We start from the raw sequence: 6,071 nt of genomic DNA on the forward strand, positions 1-6,071 counted from the left end.
CAGTATTCAGTATTAACTGCTTTTTACTTGCATTCAAATTACTTTGTCATGCTTCTAGCTAACAGCAAGCATTTTTTTCAACACATTACATTAGCAGAAGATTATGTAAGTGTATACTGCAATTTATTCACAGGGTTACTTGTATCAACATGGTATTTACAATTCAAATAGGAACAGAGATGTATGTAATTTATCAGAGCACACTCCATCCATCTGTTACACTGTGCTCTTAGAATGCTCTGTAAACTTAGAATATTCAGAAAATACTAACCCAAATGTCTTTCCTCAGTGTTTATACCATTTGTTACTTTGCGCTATTCTTGTGGTTTAGACCAGACTATTGTGGTTTAGTGAGAGGTGCCTTCTAATCACAAAGAACTTGACTGAAGTAGCTTTGCTAAGATTAATAGGAACTTACTCCTGGTAGTAAGAAATCACAGCCTCTTGTGCAAATTTTTAAAATTAGCAGCTCTTATTGTTGGTTGTATGTGTGTTTTAATATATCAAAATATAGTAATTAAATGGTTGTACCTATTTAGTGCAAAGCTATTTTTTATAATTTTCTTTTTCCTGGTTTGAAGAGTAGTCAGTGCTTTTTCTGCTCTCTGCCCTTAGTAGGGAGTGAACACAAACTGTTATTTTTATAGGCCTTTGTGGTGCTTAGCATGGGTTTACAAAAGATCTGCAAATAACGACCAGCTGATTTTCACAACATTCCTCTGAGGCAAATGGATATTTCTATTCCCATTTAAAAACTGGCAATATGTACTTGGATTGATATTGGAGTAACAGGTAACTTTATGTGCACCTTTATGGAAAGGAAAAAGCAAGAACTATGTAGCCTTCTGAAACTGAACATGAAGTGTGGATCCATGTCCTGTTGTAGCTCTCGCTACATGGACAGAGGTTACCAGCATTCCTGTTTGCCTGAAGGTCCATGACATAAGCAATTTCTAACATGTTAGAGTAAAAAAAGCTAGATTGGTTTAAACAGTAGGCATAAAGTTATTCTGATACAACTTTTCTTTCCTACTAAAATGGGTCAGGGTGTATTATATGAGCAAATAGGCAGCAGATTTGGAAGATGTGGCACCCTGTTTGATTATTGCCTCTATTCCACTCTGGTGTGACCAGGGAGATCCTATTGTGGCCTTTCAGTACTCAAAGGAGAGGGGGGGCTATAAGAAAAATGGGGACAGATTTTTTTTAACAGGGCCTGTTATGATAGGATGAGGGGTGATGGTTTTAAACTGAAGGAAGGGAGATTCAGGTTGGACAGGAGGAAGAAATTTTATGAAGTGATAAAGTACTGGAAATAGGTTGCTCAGAGAGATGGTAGATGCCTAATCCCTGGAAAGAGTCAAGGTAGGCTGGACGGGGCTCTGAGCAACCTGATCTATTTGAAGATGTCCCTGGTTGTTACAGGGGGTTGGACTAGATGACCTTAGCAGGTCCCTTCCAACCCAAACTATTTGTTGATTCTGTTTCAAGGACAACCATAAGCAGCTAGAGACAAAATAGCTTGTTAAACTCTTCAGCTGACACAGTGACATCAACAAGAGAAGATAGGCAGCAAATAACCTGCTAACCTGGAACTAACAAACTGTCATGTTAGGAAATCTTTTGTAACTGCCTATCACTTAGTAGCCTTTTCAATTTACAAAACAATGAGTTGGTTTGCCCCACAGAGGCATGTGAATCCCAGTTCAGTTTTGTCAGTTCCCTGCCTCTTCAGTCTTTGCTTACCTGTTGTCTTGGAGGATTTGGTTCTAAAAGGCATCTGATAGTACTGTTCAAGTAGGTCTTTCTGTTAGATGTGGAGTATAAGGAGCTCAGATGGGAGAAGTCTATCTCAAAAGGACTGGCTGTGGAGGCAGGCTCTTGTGTTATGTGGAGAAAGGAGCTGCCTGAATTCCAGCCTGCAGGCTGTAGACTTCCAAGTGTTCTTCAGATGTTTGGTGACCTGGCTGGGACTGATGTATTGAACAGTGTTCAGATGTGGGTGGAAGGCTGTACTTGCCAAATTTTGGTGTCTGAAGTTCAGGTTCAGAGAGTCTGGAAAGACAGTCAAGACTTGTGGATCTCAGAACTTTCCCAGTAGCTGGAGATAAAGATTTCTGGGTATGAGTGAGAGAACCTTTAACAGAAGTAACAGCTCACAAGTAGTGAAGGACTGAGGTTGAGTAGCTATGCATTTTTCTGAAAGCATAATTTGGAGGAAAAAAAGCTATTTACTTGTTTGAATGATTGACAGTTCCATCACTAGCATTTTACACAGCCTAAAAGCTCTTTCCATTAGACAAAGTAAAGTGTATGCTAGTCTTGCATCATACTAATGCATTAGGAAATAATTCTAGCTTTCTGTAATTGTTTACATGAATAACAGGCTATAGAGAAAATTACTGAAAATTAATTGGTGAATCTTCCAATCATGTATACAACTGTATTTTAAGGTGAAAATCGTGAAATGTCCTTCAAATGAAATTGTCTGACACTTTTAAAAAAGCAAGTTTGTAATTTGCAGAAGTAAGGCACAGCAGGGTTTTTCCATTTGCCACAAACTGGGGGTGGGGAGGGAATATTCCCAAGTACCTGCCTATTTGCTTCATGTACTTACCTGTCTATTCTTATGTAAAGACGACTCAGTATGACATGTCTTATATATTTAGGATTACTCTGAGCAATATTTTGTTTGCATTCCCTCTCTTTGCTGTGTGAAATATGTGAAAGGGTAGAGCTGCAGCAGCAATAAGAGATCTCTTTGTAGAACCTTGTATTACAATTAGTTACTTTGACCTGAAGGTATGCAAAGTGAAATAATAAACTAATGGAAATCTGTATTTAAGCATAGCTACGGAAACTTGTTTTATGGAAATAACATGCTGTGGGCCCTATAGTGCCCCATGTAGTAGCTTGAAAGCTTATGTGAGCTTGAATTTATTTGGCTGTACTCTGATGAGAGATTTGGAGATTTTACTGCTGTGAGTAAACACCAACTTCTCCAGAATGGTCTCTGTTTAAAGAAGAGCAAAGTGCTGGCCAGTGTGCCTAATGTGTCTGATAAACGGATGATGGGCCTTGCTCCAGTGTCTGTCATATTCTTGCTGCTTCACAAACTGGATACAAAGTTTGCTGAAGGATTTTGTTTAAACCGAGTGATGAGGACACAGGTTTCTACAATAGAATGTCAAGGACTCAGTTTCAAAGGCTGTGTGAATATAGATTGATATTTTTTGCTATATATCTATAATTGAAGATTAATTCTAGAATAATATACTGATTTTAACTGATGATTTACACTGATTGTTTAATATTTCTTGAGCTTTTATTTTTTGTTAGACTCTTGTTATTACTGATGTCAGTATAATCATGAAGATACATGGCGAATTATTATACTTGAGAGGTATGCAAGGTAAATTTCAATGAAATATGGCTCATTTGGGGATTACAGAATCACAGAATGTAAGGGATTGGAAAGGACCTCGAAAGATCATCTAGTCCAATCCCCCTGCTGGAGCAGGAACTTTTTGTTTTGTGAGAAAGAAGAAAGCAAATACTTGTGATTTAGATGTGAAATACACATTTTCTTCATTCTAAGGAATTTAATAAGATAATTGCACTTTCCTTTTCTCTTGAATCCTTAACTAGGAACAAACTTTGTTATCTTTAAGCAGGTGATTTTTGTAGACTGTTATATGTTACTGAACAGTAATTTTAGTGTCTGAAGACATAACTCTATGGTTTAAGCTGAATGAAAAGTAATGTCATAATTAGAACTTAAGTTACCTTAAGCTAGATGATGATGAATCTCTGGAAGAGAGGTATGACAAGGCAGGGGTGGTCATGTTGTTAGGAACTTGCACAAGGAGATTTCGGAGCGTGTCCTCTGTGATGCTAACAAGCTCGAGCCTGAGGGGGACTGACAAGATGCTTCTCTTGACCACTCTGGACCTTGCTAGTTTGCACTGTATTATTTGGTGATCTAGAGTGTTTCTTCTGTCTTCTTCCCTTTCTCCAGCCCCAATATGAGGAATTGGCTTTTATGGTTCTCCCCTTTCTCTGAAACAATAAAGGTTGAATGTGGAAGAAGGACATGATCAGAAAATATGAAACTGTTGTTTCTTCTTGTGAAATTAAATCTCTTCAGTTTCATGGTTGAGATTACTTGCTGTGTTTTGAATCAGGACAGGAATTTCTGGTGATGGATAGAGTACATTTTAATTGTTTTTCTTTGTCTAATTCCTGTAACATGGTGCATTATACACTTCAAAAGTCATCTGGCAATTTTACCTTCTGAATTCCCTGCTAGTCTACCTCATATTCAATGTAACAGTTTGTGACTGTCCTGAAAATTAGACTGACATTTGATTACTTAAGATAGTCACTTTCCTATTTAAGAAATAAAGGCCTAATCCTGCTAAACAGTGAGCAGCTTCCATTGCTCTCATGTTCTCATGTTGTGAAAAATACCTGGGTGGACTCTTTTTAAAGGTAACTTTAGCTTTCTGTAAGCATGAGGTACTGCCTGCTGCATAACAGTGCAGGTAAGTTTAGGTAATATTATTAGCAAATAATCTGATTCTTTGTGAAGATCAGTGTGACTAAGAGGTTCAAAGTCATTATTGACTTCTGTTCCCTCATGTGGAATCTTGATTCCACTAAAGCAAATCCACTTACAGCATTTGACCAAAAACTTTTAAAATATGCTAAGCCTTAACATTCTGTAGTGTGTTATATGTTATATCTTTCATCTTATGTCCCCTGTACAGGTACTGGCAGATAAATTCTCCACTGTCATTTGTAAGAAAAAGCCTATTGCTCTTTAAGGCAATCAAAATGTGTCAGAACTTTTGCTAATCTTTGTTTGCCATGTGCATTATATGTAGCCATTTAGTTTCTAGCACATACTTGGGGAGCACTGCAAAATTTCTGACTGATTGTCTTAAGTCTTCAGAAATACGTCTTTGCCTGAATTGAATGTTAATTGTTCACTTTAGAAAAGGTCATGTAACCTGTAAGTCTGATTTTTAGAATTTTTTTCAGAATCCTGCACATCCAAAGCTGAGTAGAGCTATATCTAGCATTACTTTTGACATATAGTGACATAGTTTCTTTTTTATACAATTAATTCCATAAGCCAATGAATTATTTTTTCAAATGAAACTGGAAATGAGTACTGATAAAATATATTCTAATGCTGAATAACAACATGGTCTAGGGTTACTTGATTAAATGCATTATGTATTTGTTTACAAAGGACAGATAGAATATGTCACTTGCAGCATGGATAAATTACTGTTGATATCTGTTTGATTTTTTTTCAAAAAAGCAATCATTAAAGATAAAGGCTGATCTTTCTAATATGTTGCAAGTGCTATTAGTGCACATAGAGAAATAGAGAAAGTACTTTCTTTAGAGGCTACAGGCTACAGCATTGTCCACCAAGTATAGGTTAATATAATGTACTTAGTTCCAGCCTCAAACTATGGATAACTTATTCTTGACTTTATCTCTTTGCCTTGTTTTTGTCATTCAAAAGCTTGAATTAATCTATTAAAAATGCTGACTGCAAGGAATCTTTCTAGTTTTATCTGTGTAATATGTTAGAGAATCTCAATCAAACTGGATATAAGAAATGGGAATATCTAGTAATACTTATATACAGGTGTACATATATATGTGTATATATACACATATGTAAGTATATGTATGATGGACAAGAAGATTTTGTGTCCTCTGCTTTTTGTGGAATCATGGATACTCTTTTTGAAGGAGATCCTGTTTCTTTAGTATCACTTGTATAATTTTAAAAAGATATTTTTTCCTAAATATTACTTGATGACAATAGGCATTGCAACACCCTTTACAGCACTGTGACTTTATGGTGTGCAGGTTTGTTTAACAAGAGTAAGAACAGTAATGTGAGCATGTGTTTCTGTAGATACAGAAATGACTTGAAGTTAACAGAGTGGTGCAGCAGACAGCAGCAGAAGAGCACTGAAGTTAGGAGAGAGGAATGTTGCTTTAGGTATTTGTTTAATTCACTTATATGCTGCAATGATAAAGGTTAC

This window comes from Nesoenas mayeri (assembly GCF_963082525.1).
Source record: "Nesoenas mayeri genome assembly, chromosome: 6".
NCBI lineage: Eukaryota > Metazoa > Chordata > Aves > Columbiformes > Columbidae > Nesoenas > Nesoenas mayeri.